The sequence below is a fragment of the Argentina anserina genome, chromosome 4 (assembly GCF_933775445.1).
Source record: "Argentina anserina chromosome 4, drPotAnse1.1, whole genome shotgun sequence".
Lineage (NCBI taxonomy): Eukaryota > Viridiplantae > Streptophyta > Magnoliopsida > Rosales > Rosaceae > Argentina > Argentina anserina.
This window is the reverse complement of record NC_065875.1, coordinates 9,312,674-9,331,318: the sequence shown is the minus strand read 5'-3', so window position 1 is coordinate 9,331,318 and position 18,645 is coordinate 9,312,674. Positions and strand designations below refer to the sequence as shown.

The window sequence follows — 18,645 nt, the reverse complement described above, 5'->3', positions numbered from 1 at the left end:
CACAATTGCGGACCGTGACATAATTCCTGTTGGTGCTCCAATGGCACTCAAGAATGCATTCATTCCCACCACCCCTGAATCACCTTCATGCATTGCTTTCACTCCACCTGATGAAGCTAACTTCTCCATTCCTTGCAATTGCTTGGGCAGCTGCCTAAGTATTCTGGTTCTTCAATGGAAAACCCTAATGTTCACCTTAGGGAGTTCTTGGACATTTGCAAGCTCCAATCGATTCATCATCTTTCTCAAGAAGGCTTGAGGTTGCTTTTGTTCCCATTTACCCTTAAGGATGATGCTAAACGTTGGTTGTACTCTTTTCCTGCAGGAATCATCACCTACATGGGACGAAATGACTAGGAGGTTCTTGAAGCAATTCTTCCCTGCTCAACTCACGAAAAGACTTAGGAGGGAGATTCAGAACTTCACTCAAAAGGATAGTGATTCACTCTATGAGGCTTGGGAGGAATTTCAGGAACTACAAAGGAAGTGCCCTCACCATGGTATTTCGTTGGATGACTTGGTGCAATTCTTCTATGAAGGACTCGACACCACCAATAAGAGCATGGTGGACTCGGCATGTGGCTGCACATTCATGAACAAGACCGGTCAAGAAGCTTACACCTTGATTGATGACTTGGCTGACAATAATCGCCAATTTAGTTCCAAGGAGAAGAGAGGAAGCAAGAGCCTTGGGGTGTATGATGTTGATGCAAGGAATCAGATGGCTACTTTAGAGAGGAAGCTTGACGTTCTAGTCAAGGCATTCAATGGTTCGACAATAAACAATCAAGCATGTGGTATTTGTTCTTTCAAAGATCACACGACTGACAATTGTCCAAATGGTGCAATGACTGAAGAAGAGTTGAACTTTATGGGACAACAAAGGCCTAGGTACGATCCATATTCCAACACATACAACCCTGGACTTAGAGATCATCCAAATTTTCGTTGGAGCAACAATGCTCAACCATCCAATGCTCAAGGTCAAGGACCCCGTCCTTCAGGTTTGTTTGTGAGGCCTCAGGTACCTCAAGGTTCTGCTCCCTTTAACTCTAATGTTCATGGTTCAAATAATGCATCTTCACCTAATTATGATGAACTTTTGAAATCTCTTGCTCAAGTGCAACAAAATCTAAACTCTGCTACTCAAGCTTTAGTTACAAGTCAACAAGCTCATTCTAAGGACATAACCGAGCTCAAGAAGCAGATGGGACAAGTGATCGATTTCATGGGCAAGATCCATGAAGGAGGAAAGTTGCCGAGCCAAACTGAGCCTAATCCTAACGTGAAGGCCATGATGACAAGAAGTGTGAGGATTTTGGATGCTCCATTGCAGCAACACAAGAAGGCCGTGCCTTCTAAAGGTAAGGAGGCCGAGAATTTTAATGTCAAAGACTTAGAGAAGGACCCTGCCTCCTCTAAGGCCAATGATGCCGTGCCTCTACCACAAGGAGATCATGCCGTGCATGACAAAGGTAATGATCCTAACTCTAGTGGTTTGGTTTCAACTAATGATCTTCCTCGTGTTCCCTTCCCTAGTAGATTTGCAAAGCAAAAGAAGGATGACTCTGATCAAGCCATGCTCGACATTTTCAAGAAGGTGGAAGTGAACATGCCTCTTATTGAATGCATACAACAGAATCCTAGGTATGCTAAGTTTTTGAAAGAATTATGCACCAACAAGAGGATGACTCGAGAGAAGGAGGTTGTCACAATGAGTGAGACGGTTTCTGCCGTGCTCCAAAGGAAGCTACCACCAAAGCTTAAGGATCCAGGGAGTTTTTCTATCCCTTGTACAATCGGAAACATGCATTTGAGAAGATAATGCTAGACTTAGGTGCATCTATTAATGTAATGTCGTATTATATCTATGAGGACCTAGGCCTAGGTGATTTGAAACGTGACAATGTTGTGATTCGATTGGCTGATTGTTCCAACAAAGTCCATTTGGGCTATGTTGAAGATGTTCTTGTGCAGGTTTCGAGCTTGATCTTTCCTGCCAACTTCTATGTCATAGACATGGAGCCAACGGAGGCAGATGACAAGGAGGTCCCTATCTTGTTGGGCCGTCCCTTCATGAGGACTGCACGAACAAAAATAGATGTCTTTAGTGGATCACTCACCTTTGAGTTCGATGGTGAAGTGATTAGCTTCAATATCTTTGAAGCTATGAGGTATCCTCTTTCGGAGTTAAGTGATTGTTTTTCAGTTGACATTCTTGATTCCCTTGCAGATAACTATCTAGATACCTTGGCACATGACGAGTTGGCACTCACCATTGCCCAAGGGGCCGGATTTACAAGTGATAGCTCAAACATTTCGGTGCTAGAAGCTAATGATGCTGGGCCATCCTTCATTCATGAAAACGTGACCTCTCTTGAGGTTGCACGTGAGGTAAGCTTTGTCTCTCCTAGTCCAATTCTCTTAACTACTAACAAAAATCTTCCTTCTATGGTGCAAGCTCTGAAGCTTGATCTTAAGGTTCTTCCGGACCACTTGAAGTATGCATTTTTAGGAGAAGAGGATACATTGCCCGTGATTATTTCATCTGCACTCAATAAGGAGCAAGAAGAGAGATTGATTGAAGTGTTGAAGAGACACAAGACGGCAATAGGTTGGACCTTAGCCGACATCAAGGGGATCAGCCCTACCATGTGTGTGCATCGAATATTGCTAGAAGATGGTGCCAAACCAACCAAGGAAGGTCAGAGACGCCTTCACCCACCAATGATGCAAGTTGTAAAGGATGAAATCACCAAGTTGCACGATTGTGGTGTGATCTACCCCATCTCAGATAGTAGGTGGATCTCCCCCATTCAAGTTGTGCCAAAGAAGTCAGGCATCACGGTGGTGAAGAACAAAGATAACGAGTTGGTGCCTCAAAGGACAGTGACCGGTCATAGAGTATGTATTGACTATAGGAAGCTCAATGCGACAACAAGGAAGGACCATATGCCATTGCCATTCATTGATCAAATGCTTGAGAGGTTAGCTGGTCACTCTTTCTATTGTTTCCTTGATGGATATAGTGGATACAACCAAATAAGTGTTGCGGAAGAAGATCAAGAGAAGACTACGTTCACATGCCCTTTTGGTACGTTTGCTTATCGTCGCATGCCTTTTGGTTTATGCAACGCCCGAGGTACGTTTCAACGTTGTATGTATCACATTTTCTCTGGGTATATTGGTTCTAAAATTGAAGTTTTCATGGATGATTTTTCTGTCTATGGTGAAGATTTCGAAACTTGTTTAGAAAATGTTGAACTTGTGCTCAAACGTTGTGAAGAAACTAACTTGGTTTTGAATTGGGAAAAATGTCATTTTATGGTCACGCAAGGCATTGTCTTAGGCCATATTGTTTCATCTAGAGGAATTGAGGTTGATAAGTCTAAAATAGATCTTGTGCGTCACTTACCCCTCCCCACAAGTGTGAGGGATGTTCGATCGTTTCTTGGACATGCAGGTTTCTATCGTAGGTTTATCAAAGACTTTTCCAAGATTGCGAGACCAATGAGTTCATTGCTCCAAAAGGACGTCCCATTTCACTTTGATGATGATTGCAAGCTTGCATTCGAGACTTTGAAGAAGCTCCTAACTTCGGCACCGATCATGGCACCGCCGGATTGGTCCCTGCCATTTGAGTTGATGTGTGATGCCTCCGACTATGCAGTTGGAGCCGTGCTAGGGTAGAGGAAGGACAAGCAGCCCTACGCCATCTACTATGCCTCACGAACACTCAATGATGCTCAACAAAACTACACCACAACTGAAAAAGAACTTCTTGCCGTGATCTTTGCTCTAGATAAGTTTCGTTCTTACTTACTTCAATCTAAAGTTATTGTTTACACTGACCATGCAGCTTTGAAGTATTTAATGACAAAGAAGGATGCCAAACCGAGATTGATTCGATGGATTCTTCTACTCCAAGAGTTCGATCTCGAGATCAAGGACAAGAAGGGAAGTGACAATGTTGTGGCGGATCATTTGAGTCGTTTGGTAAGAGATGCCGAGCCCTTGGCTATCCAAGAGAGTTTTCCGGATGAGCAACTCTTTCGAGTTGAGGTAAGTGAACCATGGTATGCTGATATTGTCAATTATCTTGTTTCTAAGCAATTTCCGGATACTTTATCGCATGCTCAAAAGAATAGACTCAAGGCATTAGCTAAGTATTATGTTTGGGATGAACCATACTTGTGGAAACATTGTGTTGATCAAATCATTCGGAGGTGTGTCCCTGAACATGAACATCATTCTATACTTACTTTTTGCCATTCTGAATCTTGTGGAGGACATTTTGGTTCCCGTAGGACTGCTCTTAAGGTGTTAGAATGTGGTTTCTTTTGGCCTACGATTTTTAAAGATGCATATCATTTTTGCATGACTTGTGATAGGTGCCAACGCATGGGAAACTTAGGATCTAGAGATCAAATGCCTATGACACCAATTATATATGTTGAAATATTTGATTGTTGGGGTATTGATTTCATGGGACCTTTTCCTAGCTCCAATGGTTTCTTGTACATACTCGTTTGTGTGGACTATGTTTCGAAATGGGTGGAAGCAAAGGCCACCCGGACTAATGAGTCTCGAGTTGTTGCAGATTTCCTTCGTTCTAACATTTTCTCTAGGTTTGGTATGCCGAGAGTTATCATTAGTGATGGAGGATCTCACTTTTGCAACCGGACCATTGAGGTGTTGTTGAAGAAGTATGGAATCAAGCATAAGGTTGCTACGCCTTATCACCCTCAAACAAGTGGACAAGTGGAGCTATCTAATCGTGAGATCAAGAGAATTTTGGAGAAGTCTGTTGGACCATCATGCAAGGATTGGTCCCAACGATTGGATGATGCTCTTTGGGCCTATAGGACGGCATACAAGACTCCTTTTGGCATGTCACCATTTCAATTAGTCTATGGTAAGGCGTGCCATCTTCCTGTGGAGCTTGAACATCGTGCATGGTGGGCTGTGAAGAATTTTAACATGGACATTGATGAGGCCGGATTACATAGGAAGTTGCAATTGCATGAGCTTGAAGAGATTATAAATGAGGCCTATGATTCGGCAATGGTTTACAAGGAGAAGACTAAGACATTCCATGACCGCATGATTAGGAAGAAACACTTTGTCGTTGGGCAGAAAGTTCTTTTGTTTAATTCTCGACTTAAGTTGTTTCCTGGTAAATTACGTTCTAGATGGATAGGTTCTTTCATTATTACTAACATTTTCTCTTCAGGTGCTATCATGATAAAGAGTATGGTGAAAGGCACCGAATTTCAGGTCAATGGACATCGCTTGAAGCCTTATTTGGAGAATATGGAGAATCATGTGATTGAGGAGACGTCTCTCCTTGATCCTACGGCAAGCAAGTGATGATTTGGAGATAGTCTAGGCTATAGACTCTAAACATAAGCCAATGAAGGAGCCGTCAACGAGTGTTTGCATTTTCTTATCCCTTATCTCTTTTTAATTTTCGTTGCTTATCATATTGTACATTGAGGGCAATGTAAGTTTTAAGTGTGGGGTGGGGTATACATCATTCGTTGAAGTCTAGTGTTTGATGCTTATGTGTTTCAATTTTGTTGTTTTGATTTTCGAATTTTAGTGTTATTTTTGGTTTTGTTTTTTGATTTTTAAGTTGTTTAGTTGTTTTGCTTTTGTTTTGAGTCCTAGGTATGCCTTTAACTGTCTAGGATGAGTTGATCTTTGAAATTATGGTTGATAGATGATCACGATATTGAAATGAACTCCATTGTTATTTGATGGTTAATCGATGTGTAGATTTTGTACGAACATGTAGTAGATGAGGATTTTGAAACTTAGGTACAGAATGAGCATGTTCTTTACTTGTTTGAATTCATGTAACCCTATATGAGATTCAAGCCATATATATGTGTCTTTCTTTGGAGAGTTTATTCTATCGTTTCTTGGCTTTATAACCTCATTACATCTATTTTAATCAATTCATATGCCATAGAATTGCAATGAACTAGAGAATGCTAGAACTTACTTTGTGAAACTTTCGAAGCTTTATGTCATAATATACTCTGATTTTGAAAAGGATTGTTGGATCTTTTTAGGATTTCCACCACTTAAGCCAAAATGTCGTATTCCCTATTTGAGCCCTGCTTGGGCAACCTTAGTGTTAACCCCTTTGAGCCTACGTTAAGCCTTTTCTTTCATTACCAACATGTTATATCCTTGCTTAGTATAGTTATATCTCTACCTTGTCTTTGAGGCTTGGCAGAGCCGATTCTTGGATGTTAATATGGAGTGATGATTTGATTCAAGTGTGGGGTTATGCTATTGTATGTATGTTATGCCGTGAAAAGAGTATGAAAAGAGAAAAAAAATGTATGATGTCGTGTGGAAAAGAAAGAGAAGAAAAAGTATATGTACACGGCTAGAAAGAAAAAAAATGATGAAGAATGAAAAGATCTCGGCATACATGTTGTTTTTGGTGAATTTGGAGATGTGATGTATTTGTTGAAGGCTCAATAATGTTATACTTTAGCCTTTGTTCGTTTTCACAATGTTTAAAGTGAAGAATGGGTCCAACATGATGATATTTGGCCTTTGTTTTATGGAGTATGGCGACATAAGGTGGATGTTTTGCTCTGCTAAGTCTTGAGGATGACCTTTGTGATTCCTTTTACCTTGAAAATATGTCCATGCCGAGCCTAATCCATCCATTTTCTAAAGATCCGCATGATTCTTAAAATGAATAGCTCTTGATTTGTGGAGTTTGTTTCATGAGTAAGCATATGGTTTGGGTTCATTTGTGCATATGATTGATATCTTTCATGAGGTTTTCGATTTTCACTATGTTCATAACTCTTGTGTGTGAAAAGCTTTTAAGCATATTCCATGATTCTTGAGAGAAAAGATTTGGAGTGCATATCCCTTGTGAGTTGAATTTGAACTTGTTTTGAACATGTCGAGCTTAATTTCACCTTTGTTTCTGCCATGTCTTACTTGTTAAACGACATTTCATGTTTATTAACCATTGAATTTATCATATCTATTTTGATTGAGTGTTATTCTTGATGCTATGAGTTTAAAGATCTCTGAGACAAAATGTTGAAGGCATTAGAATGTTGTGTCGTTAGTTTTGTTACTTTGATTTTTGTTTTCTGTTTTGATTTCCCTTTTTAGTGTTTGCTAAGGGACTAGCAAAGTCTAAGTGTGGGGTTGTTGATAGGAGCACAAAGTGTGACGTTCTTAATGTGTATATGCCCTATTCTTATGCTTTGTTACTTCTTATTTAGTTGTTTTAGGTTCATATTTGTCATATGTATGTTCTAGGTAGAGCTATTTCGAATTTAGATGATTTGATGATGAAATTGTGCTAAGTGTTAGAAATCCTTATTGAGCTAGGAGTCCTTACTCGACTATGATTCTACTTTCCTATTTTCATTCTTTCCTATTCCTTAATCGACGAATTCTTTTCAGGAAAGACAAATCATATTTGGAAAGAAAGAAGAGTTGCCGAGTTGCATTCCTAGTTGAACAAGGAAATCATATTCGAGTTGAAGAAGGAGAAGAGGAGGCCGGCCTAGCTACTCCTAGTTGGACCAAGATTGTTGTCGTGCAGCCCTTAAGTGATCTCCCTATTGGACTTGGTTTCCTACATCAAGTTGGATATGGAGTACATAAATCAAATCCATAACAAAGAGGATTTCAGCTTCCCAATTGGATTCTACTTCCTTATAGGACGGCAAGAGACTTCCTAAACTCCTATATATAGAGGCTCGGCCTCTCCATTCAGATCATCATCAGCCCTACACACAAACACAAGCCTAGCTCTGCCGAATTTATTCTTCACCCTTCCAAGAAATCCTAAAACCGATTCCATCATTCCCTACCAATCAATAGCCTTCAAACACGCTTGTGAAGAAGGTTTCATCCATAGAAGTCTCGGCTATACACTTGTGGATTGCTTGATTTATAAAGTGTAACCATGTTTCTCTCTATGTCTATTTCGGTTTTTTTTTTGTTTTTCTTGTTCTTGGATGAAGCTTGCAATTTGTGTAGAGTAAACTTGTTTCGATTTTGTCTATGAGATAGTTACTTGTTTCAAATTATATAAGGTTGCGATTTTAGGTTTTTGTTATATGATTTTGGTTTATGCCGTGATATATTATTGAATGATTTCGATATCTTTATGTTATGTATACGCTTGTAGTATGATATTTAGGTTGTTGGGTTTATGACTTATGCTATGAACATGTTTATCTTTTCTATGTGATTTTCGAAATTGCATGATTGGGGGTTAAGTAGGTGACATACTTAATGAATTCAATATGCGTGGCTTCGGAGTTGTATGGTAGGATAAGTATGTTAGATTTCGATTAAGACAGCTTGGAATGAATCGAATGTGTTAAGTGTCTATGTGTTTAGGTTACTGCTTAGAACCCTAATTGCATGATCCAACCTTAGTCATTCATGATAGTGTCTCGGCATGACTCTTAAAGGAGACCTAGAACTTGTTTTCGTTATCTTTGTATAATTTGTTTTGGTGATGTATGGTGTGTTGGTTGGTTGATCACATGTATATATTAGCTTAGGTTTTAATTACTGTTTTTATGACTCAATCCAAAATCTATATCAAACCTTAAAACCTTTATGAATTCGTGTAAGTGTTGTGATCCTAAGCCCTGGCTGGATCCCCGGTTTGTGAACGATACCCTCTTGCTTTATACTACTAATGATGTGTTCAGGGTTACTGATATCAGTAGACAGACTAACCTCTTGAGTATGATCTTCAGTACCAAGGAGATGTGAGTCAAGGGTAGGAGTGATGACATGAGGAGCCAGTTCTGGTAGCTGGATGTTTGGTGGCTCGCAATCCGAATGTTCTTTGAGAGTTGATGAGTTAATAATTTCAACTGGATTCGTCAAAGTTTCACTCTTCTGAATGACTTCTTCTAATTCCTCCCCCTCTCCATGATGCAGCTCTTTCGAAATATGAATGCTCCCCCTGAAGAGTTGTATCAGAAGAGGTAAAATAGCTCATATCCTCAAAGAAAGTAACATCTATAGTGACATAGTACTTTCTAGTAGGAGGATGATAACACTTGTACCCTTTATGATGTCCTCCATATCTAACAAACACACATTTGAGTGCCCGAGCATCCAACTTAGATCTTTGATTTTTAGGTACATGAACAAAAACAATACAACCAAAGACACGTACAGGAAGATTGTGAAATGAAGATAAGGAAACATGGGATGCAAGTACCTCAAAAGGAATTTTCCTGACAGGACACTAGAAAGAAGATAATTGATGAGGTGGGAATAGGCTAAGACAGCATCGCCCCAAAGATATTTAGGCATATGAGCACTAAAGAGAAGAGAGCGAGCAATATCAAGCAAATGACGATTTTTCCTCTCTGACACTCGGTTTTGTTCAGGTGTTTGTGGACATGTAGTTTGATGAATTATCCCATGAGATTTAAAAAACTCTTGGAAAACATGATTAACATATTCTCCCCCGTTGTCTGAACGAAGAACTGTAATTGTACTATTATACTGTGTTTGAACAAGAGTACGGAAAGTAACAAAAGCTGAAAAGACTTCATCTTTAGTTTTAAGAAGGACAACCCATGACAATCTCGTACAATCATCAATAAAAATATCTCATACCCGACACAGTAGGTTCTCTAGAGGGTCCCCAAACATCAGAGTGAATAAGCTCAAAAGGAATGACACTTTTATTGGAAATACTAGGAGAGTAAGTAGTACGGTGTCTTTTGGCCAAAACACATGTTTCACGACGTAAAACTGACTCATCCACACCAATAAATAAAGTAGACATAGATTTTTTTATAAGACTAAAAGATGGATGCCCTAAATGACGATGTCATAACCAAACTTCACTTAGCTTATCAGATGTCAATGTCATGGCAGCACGGGATTGTGCTCCTGGTTTCTCTCTTGCGTATGTTTGATCTAAATGGAACAACATGCCCCTCAGATACCCCCGACCAATTAACTCCTTGCTGAGAAGATCCTGAAAAATTACATACATGGGATAAAAGGTCACAGGGCATTTAGATTCAGTATTCAACTATGGAATAGATATCAAATGATGAGACAAGTACGACACATATAACACATTAAGAAGTTCTATTGTGGGAGTGATACAGACTGACCCTTTTCCTAAAACTGAAAAGGTCTTACCATTGGCATTAGTAACATAGGATACTGATGGAGGAAATAATTTAGCAAAATAAAATTTATCATAAGTCATATAATCTGAAGTACCAGAATCAATAATCCATGTATCAGAACCAACAAAGTTAGAAATATTTAAAGTCATACCAATCTTACCACGACCAGCTATAGAGGCTGTAGGAGTAGCTTCACCTACTGTATGATGATCCTGACCGGTTACACTATAGAAATATGGTTCTTGGACCAACTGAACAGCTCTTTTCGCCTTAGGACGATAACGATGCTTCTTTGGTTTGAGATGAGGGTGCAACTTCAAACAAGTCTCTTGAAAATGGCCTGAATCATCACAGTAAGAGTAATGAGGACGGGGACGATTCTCAAAACCAGGTAGTGGTCCTTGCTGATGAATTGGAACTGATTTGATTGCTAAAGAAGTGGTGTTGGAGATCTCGCTTGAACAGTAAGACTAGAAACTTCAACTTGTGCTTGGTTGAGACTTTCATGTTGAGACTCATCCTTACGGATATATGTGAAAGTTGTAGTCAGGCTAGGGGGTTCTGTTATTCTGAGTAGCTCTCATTTAGCACTGTTATGCTTTGCATCAAGACCTCTCAGGAAATAGTGAACTCGTTCAAAAATCAACACCCTCTCCACCACTTCATTCCCCTTTCCTACCACCACCTCACGGCCCTAGCGTTGAGCGGTACTGTGTGACACTCCACCATCCACGCCGAGCAGTCCCCTTTGGAGCGGAGCCCACTAAAACACTCCAAAGCGTGATTCTTGCAACCTTTATCATGGTTTTGTTGGTATTTGTAGTTTCGTATTCATTTGTCTATGAACGATGTGAATTTGTGTTTATGTTTAGACTTTGGTATTTTATATTGTTAATAAATTGTCCGAGTTTATTTGATAATTAGAAGACAATTTACAGTGCTTATGTTATAATAATTTCTTTATTTGTTATTCAATTCATCTGTTCTTCAATATATTTATATATTTTAAAATAATTTTCAGATATGTGCAACCGAATTTAGTTTTTGGTTGTGTTTGGTAATACTTGTTGCCTCTGGTGATTATAAGCTAAGCCAACTATTGTGTTTGGTAACTCAGCTTCTCATCCGCGGCTTCCAGAAGTGATGACTTCTTCCGCCCAAAAGCCAAAGCTGCTCGACACTTCCTTTTAGAAGCAGAACCCTGTTGAAACACTGTAGCGCTGATCACTGTAGTTAAATGAATTTTGTGTAATACCGATGGGTACCCTCATCTGCTTCCATGAATTACAAAGAATTTTCATGGAAACCCTCGTCTTCTCTTAACGCAGGCGTTGTTCATCTCTCTCCCTTCTCTCTTTGAACAACATCGTTCAACACTCTGGATTCAATCACGATTTGTGAATCATCATTCACAGTTCTGGGTTCAAGCAGGCAACGCATTAGAAGAGCATCAGAAACTGAGTCTCCAACAACTGCAAGTGAAGGAGGAGATGAACCATATAAGGAGTACGAGGTAGAGATTATACAGCCTTATGGGCTCAAATTTGCAAAGGGTTGAGATGGTGGGACTTACATTGATGCAATTGCACCTGGTGGATTTGCTGAAAAGACTGGAAAGTTCACTGTTGGGGATAAGGTACTTGCCACCAGGTTTCTTCTCCCCCTTTTTGTTTCTGTTTTTCTTTGTATCATGGATTCTTATTCATTGATATGGTACTTGTTTGATCATATTCTGTAAATTTCTCTAGTCATATATCAATGTTTGATCAAAATGACTTTGTTTGGATGAGGGCGGTTTCTTAATGAAGTACTTGTGATTGCTAATGATATTTTAAACTTGATAAGTGATGCAGCAATTCCCATTTACGAAACAGTAGCTTGGCATTCTGATTAAATAGTTCTAAAGACTGAAATGCTTGAAGTGCAGTTTTTGGGGAAGAAATATGGCCTGCTTTCGAATATGGGAGGACAATGTACACCATTCGCTAATGGATTGGTCCACTACTCATGAGAATGCAGAAGAGATACGGTTAGCTCATCCCGCTTTCTACTCTTTCCCATCTTCCATTGTTTTTCAGAGTAATAATGATGACATTCACTCCAAATGATTACACATGATTGTGTTCAATTCAAAGCTCATCAATTCACTAATGCAATAGTTTGCAACTGTCTAAGCTTGGCATGCCAACAATTATTTTTCCAGGAAAGTTAGACACTTCAGGTGAACTAACTGAAAAGGAGATTATCAGAGCTTAAAGGAATTCTGGTATAGTTTGCGGCAAACTGATGAATCATTTATCAATGAGAATGCCATCAAATCTATAATTGGCTTCAATAAGAAAGACCCATGATTGGTTCCTTAAAACCTCAAGGACTTGAGCTGGTGGTGGGTTGAGCTTAGTGGAAGTCAACAGATGAATTGACTACTTAACCATCAGATCTAGTGCTTCATAGTTCAAACATAATCAATTTCAATATCCACCTGTTCAAAGCTATTAGTTTTGGATGAGTTCGAAGAGATTTTATTTTGGTGCTGCTTATCTCTATTGTATTCTGATAATGAGAGTCCTCTATTAGTAACTTCCAAGAATTGTAGATATAAATCCTATAAAGAGGGTTGACGTCAAATCTACATATAATATCTTATTTCACTTTCCATTTACTCAACTCTTTAATGCCTTCCATGTGAAGTTAGTGCATCTTAAACAAACAGCCAAACATTCTTATATAAAGGACTTGACTAGCTACTATGTCGATATCATCAAGTGAGAGATGGCAGAGCAGTGAAATGGATTGAAACTTCATATCTCCTTAAGTAGTTCTGCTCAAACTTCATACTCATATGTTTTTTTTTCTTGGTCTTGTCATTGCTGTATTACTTCAAGAATATGCAGAACTGGCATAGAATTATACAAATGTAGCCTCTTCTGTTCTCAAATTAGTTGTCAGGAATCTGCAAAGTGTGATAGAATGACACAAATGTAGCCTCTTCTATTCTCATATTCGTTGTCGGTGTCATCTAATTCACTATTGCAGCAATAAAATTCACATAAAGTTATTATGTCAGAAATCAAAACTCAGTTCAATGCAAATTGTCTTTACTGCTAACTCTAAAAATCCATATCATTTCCACTTTAACCAGCTAAACAGTAACAAAAATAAAAATATATTAAAAATAAAATCAGTGATCAATGCCCCAAGATTGATAAGCAGTTCTTAGATGATGACGTGGAAGAACAAAATCAGCATGGTGCACAAGAAATGGATACATTAAGAAACATGATTGTTCAAAATTTGATGGATGCCCGTGTTTAAGTGTTTATGTATTTACATGATCCTAATTAAAACCAAATAATTAATATAAGAATATTTTTTATTTAAGATAATTTTAAAACTATCCATTAATAATGTCATATATTTTTATTGTTTAAAAATGAAATTAACCCAAATTTATCTTATATGTCCAAATTGGTCATTTGACAAACTAAAAGCATAAGCCAATTTGAGTTTACCAAACGTTTTGTCATTTTTTTTGCCACTAACAACCACTTATATAAGTCAGTTTACAAAACAATCAGCTACTTTACTTATCAGCTTATTTTCAGAAATTAGCATAAGCTAGTTTTTTTATAAGCTCAACTGTACCAAACACAGGCTTTGAATGCAGTCTTTGTGATAGTGTTTTGGATGCTATTTTCATCTACCAATTTGGTACGCATCGAATCATGCATGAGTAGGTTCAGTTTGTATCGGTTTGTATGTATCTCATGGTGAGTGACGCCGCCATGTTAACATATCTCCAATAAAGACTTTTGTGCTTATATGTTTCCTTCTTTAATTTCTACGCTTAGTGTCTTTAAACAGGTTAGCAAAAAGTTTAGGATTTGGCACTAAGTTGGTTCTAAACTCTTAAGAAGTCTACAACGATTAGATGACCGCTGAAGCTACAATTATATTGGAACTAAAATTATGTAATTGATTGTGATTGAATGCATAATAGAAACTGAATGTGTAATTGTTATGTATTAGGATTGTTTTAGTGAAACTTTGCAAAATAGGAGTCGATCATGTAAATAGTAGTTTATGTTTTATTTTTACGTAATAGTTAAATAAATATTCTTTAAATCCCCCTTTACTTGTTAACACTTTTAAGTCTAGAATACCCTAATCAATTCTCCGAACGATCTTTGCTTATTTTATACTAACGATGACATTTTATAGGGTTTATTGTGAGACGCTTATGCGTCACATCAATTTTGTACTTTATTGTGATTTGTGTAATTGTATATTTGTAAATTTTTGTGAACAAGAAATCGTAAATAAATAATTTTGTGAACAGTATATCCTGTAAAAATTCTTGTAATTTGCAAAAAACAAAAATGTAGTTTGTTTTATTCTTGGCAAAATTGTTAAAATACACCCCAAATTTGGCTAAAATTGTCAATTTGCACCACAAACTTGTATTTGAGTCAATTTACCTCCTAAACTTGGTAATAATTGCCGATTTGCACCCCATCCGTTAAATTTAACTGTTTTCATCCAATTTTGCGTCAAATGTCATGCACATGAGGGGTAATGTTGTCATTTTCTATTTATATTTTTCTTAAAAACAAATACAAATATTCTTTAAAAAGAGGATTATTTTTTAATCAAATTATTTATTTACATCTTTTTTCTACATATTTAACCCTACTATGAATTATATATTCAACATACCCACCCATTCAAATATAGTGTGTTGTGTGTATATATATATATATATATATATATATATATATATATATATTCAACATGCCCACTCATTCAAACAAAACGTAACCATTTAATTATTGATAATGTGGCATATATATATGCATTACATAACTACAATCCCGTAGGATTCGGAGTTCTAATCTATTACAGAAATGCGAATATATCTCTAATAAGAAACCTAATAAGGCTAAGACAAACACAATACTAGAATAGTAATTCTCCTAGAACACACATTTTATTTTTAATTTTCAATATATTTATTTATATTTTATAATATCTTTTAACATACTATATCACGTAAAATAATAAATATATAAATCAATAACATGTTTCGAAAAAAAATTTGTAACAAGTGTTCATCTTAAGTAATTTTATTAATTTATTTCATTATAAAATATGAATAAATATATAATGACAATATTGCCCCTCAAATGCATGACATGTGACTTAAAATTGGATGGAAAACATTAAATTTAACGGATAGGGTGCAAATCGGCAATTTTTATCAAGTTTAGGAGGTAAATTGATTCAAATGCAAGTTCAGGGTGTAAATTGACAATTATGATCAAGTTTGGGATGCAAATCGGCATTTTTGCCTTTATTCTTTATTTATGTGATAAATGTTACAACTTTGTACTAGTATGCATGTAGAAATACTTGTTATACTTAGTTAACATTTTAGGAAGTTAAATATTTATTTATTCTTAATTTATTGTAAGTTTTAAAACAAACGGAATATGTAAAGTCTATTTTGTTAATATTAGATTTAACTCTCCATTTGTACCTTGCTAAGGTCATTTGGGGTTAAGGGCTGCTTTTATTAACACTTTGCGAGCAGTCTAACACACTAATTTATTCCGAGCTGAATAAGGGGCATGCTATTTTCATTACCCTAGTTCAAGGTTTACAAAATTGGATCTCAGATGCCTATATACTGACATACATCTCGGTGATGGAGTCAATAGAGGAGGCATCGTTTCGAGATTCGCAATGCGTTCAAGCATAGAGATTCAAGTCTATCTCACCTTTGACAATGTGAGATAGGCACGACAGCGAACGGGGGAGAGAGAGAGAGAGAGATGAACTTTGTTGGCAAATCAGATCTGGGTGTCGTCACCTCCAAAGTTAGTACAGTAAACTTCTCAGGGCTCAAACAACTATAGTCTAGTATGTTGAAACCTTGACAAGCGATCTTTTTCCCGCCGGATTTGCGGAATGTCATTTTGATTAGATAGTCTTCCTGTCCTCAAGGGGAGATAAGAACAATGAATGTTCTAAGTGGAACGACATGAATTATTGTGGGTTGTCTCCACTATGTCTCATCTTAATCCCCACTATCGCACAAAGTGACAAGATCACATATATCAGCCGCAAACATGCGTGCAAGGTTGGATGTCCTAAGAAGAGAACATGACGCCACCCAGGAGGAATTGGGTATTGTGTCGCCATAAAAAATGGTGGCATGGTGATGCCAAAAAGTAGCATAAATGGTGTCATATGTCGTGGATCTCTAAGGAAAAGAGGGAAACCACCTTAGGTTTGATATATACTTGATCCAATGAAGAAGACGAGTTTGGTACAATCGGATCCATTGATCAATATATAATCTTAATTCCGCCTCATGAGAATTTCTTGAATTTTGTTATCACTGGGGGACACCTAAGATGTTAGAACAAATTCTTGAAAATATAGAGATTTCTACAAATACAAACCACATAAGGACGTAGGATATTGAGTCTTGATATCAAACTATACTTTGTTGAGAAATACCAACATAGTTATTTTGGCCTAATGGAAAGAAGCGATCTAGCATGGACTAAGGTTCTAACAAAGAGATAGTTATTTGGGCAAGTGAAGCCGACACCACAAGTATAAACCCTATCATATGTCTTTGTTAGGATATATAATGAGAAATAAGAGTTTAGACTGACCTTATGGCGTAAGGTCTCTCACTAACGCACTGGAATCGACTTTGAGGAGATATTCATTTGTAATAGACCACAAAGAGATATACTCGTAATAGATGTCATTGTACTCCAATATCTTATCAGTTGAGTAGTTTCTACTATCTTACATGAAAGTCCTATGGGGATCTAAATATGTCAGTGTTAATATGTGGATCTAAATTAAAGAGACATACATGAAAGTCCAAGAACAAACTTCATTCACCCAAGAAGTGGCTCTAGACCCTAAAATGTTCATGACGTAAATACTTAATTTTGAATTGGGATCCGATGAATTATGCCATTATGTATTTAATATGGATTTGCACAGACTTTTAATGAACTAAAAAATATTGCTATTGTAAATCCTTAGTCGAGAATGAAAAAGATATTTGAGAAGACACGGTCTCGAAATGGATCTCGAGGACTGTAATATTGATTATTAACCATCAATCGGCTTCAGATACTCTAAAGGTTAAAGTGAGGCTTCCATAACTCTCATGATCAGTCAAAGTCTTTAAAGATAGACATTTTCGTCTAAATGGAAGATGACGAATAAGTGTTGGGTAATGAGATTCCATGTACAAGTGCAAAGACGCATTACTACACCGGACACAATATGCAAGACTCAACCTCTCATTTGTTGTATAGCTCTGCTCCCACACAACAACAATACATAAATGTTTAGGCTTATTTAATCCCTATACAGAAAAGAGAAAACAACAGGATGATAATGAACACTATCTATGATACGACCCGCTCCAAATTATAACCTAATATCTAGGGTAACGTGTGTGTGGCCACTATCAAAAGAAGCATACTAAAAGTTTTGGCATAGTCTCCCTTAAAAGTAGCCAATCATTCATGCTCAAAAATGATACTTCTATTTTAACATATCTAACCTCAACACCTGGTATCTCCGTTCTCCCCAACATATAAACCAAACTCCACCACAAACTCAAATTAATCAGAGCAAGACTAAAACCTTATAACTATATTGACCGAAGCTAGAAGGATGACTCTGCCTCACTCCAAGTACCCATGACCTCCTCAAGCTTTTCCTGCACGCTGCGAGGTTGAAAACGAGAGGTCCACAGGAAAGTAATTTAAAACGAAAACACGTTAGACTGAGTGGACAAAAAATCAATACTGAAATAAAGTAATCAATTATAATTACTTCTCCAATTTTCTATACTATGAAAGACTGATGCATGTGGTTTAAGGTTATAAATAATAAAATTTTGAATGTGAGTTCTAGTGAGAATGATTCATTTCCTCTTTCAATTTAAGAATAAGAAGTAGTCAAGACAATAATATAGCAATGCTGAAACTCACGCACATGCCCGTCATATCTCTCACAAACCTACACAAGACCACAACGCACACCATACAAGTGTAACATTCATCCCCTCAATCTATGAATATATACCTGAGGTCTACTAGTACATCCCCTCTCTACTAGCGACCTAGTAGCATATGCAACATGATTCATTCCCTCTCTTCCGGTATCATATTCTCGATAACATAAGTAACAATGCTGGTTCATCCCCTCTCTTTCGGTTCTAGTAAAATGACTAGCCCCGCTAGTAAAAATAATATCATAATGTCATAAAGTATAACCCCTGGGCAACAATAATACTCACAGGCTCCCAATACCATCACGTCGCGCTAATGAAGAGAGTATTGGGTTGTTGTGGTATTGTCGAATATACCACATCGCCTCCTAGGCAGAAAAGGGATATCACAAGATACGGTTCTAAACCGTATGAAAATATAAATAT

At 37.4% G+C, this 18,645-nt stretch overlaps 1 non-coding gene across 1 annotated transcript; it reads right to left on the bottom strand.

Moving 5' to 3' along the window:
- Positions 1-397: 397 nt before the first annotated feature.
- Positions 398-504, bottom strand: LOC126793021 (small nucleolar RNA R71). Its single transcript, XR_007672007.1, has one exon. It is a non-coding gene; the product is annotated as a small nucleolar RNA R71 (small nucleolar RNA).
- Between the last annotated feature and the right edge of the window lie 18,141 nt (positions 505-18,645).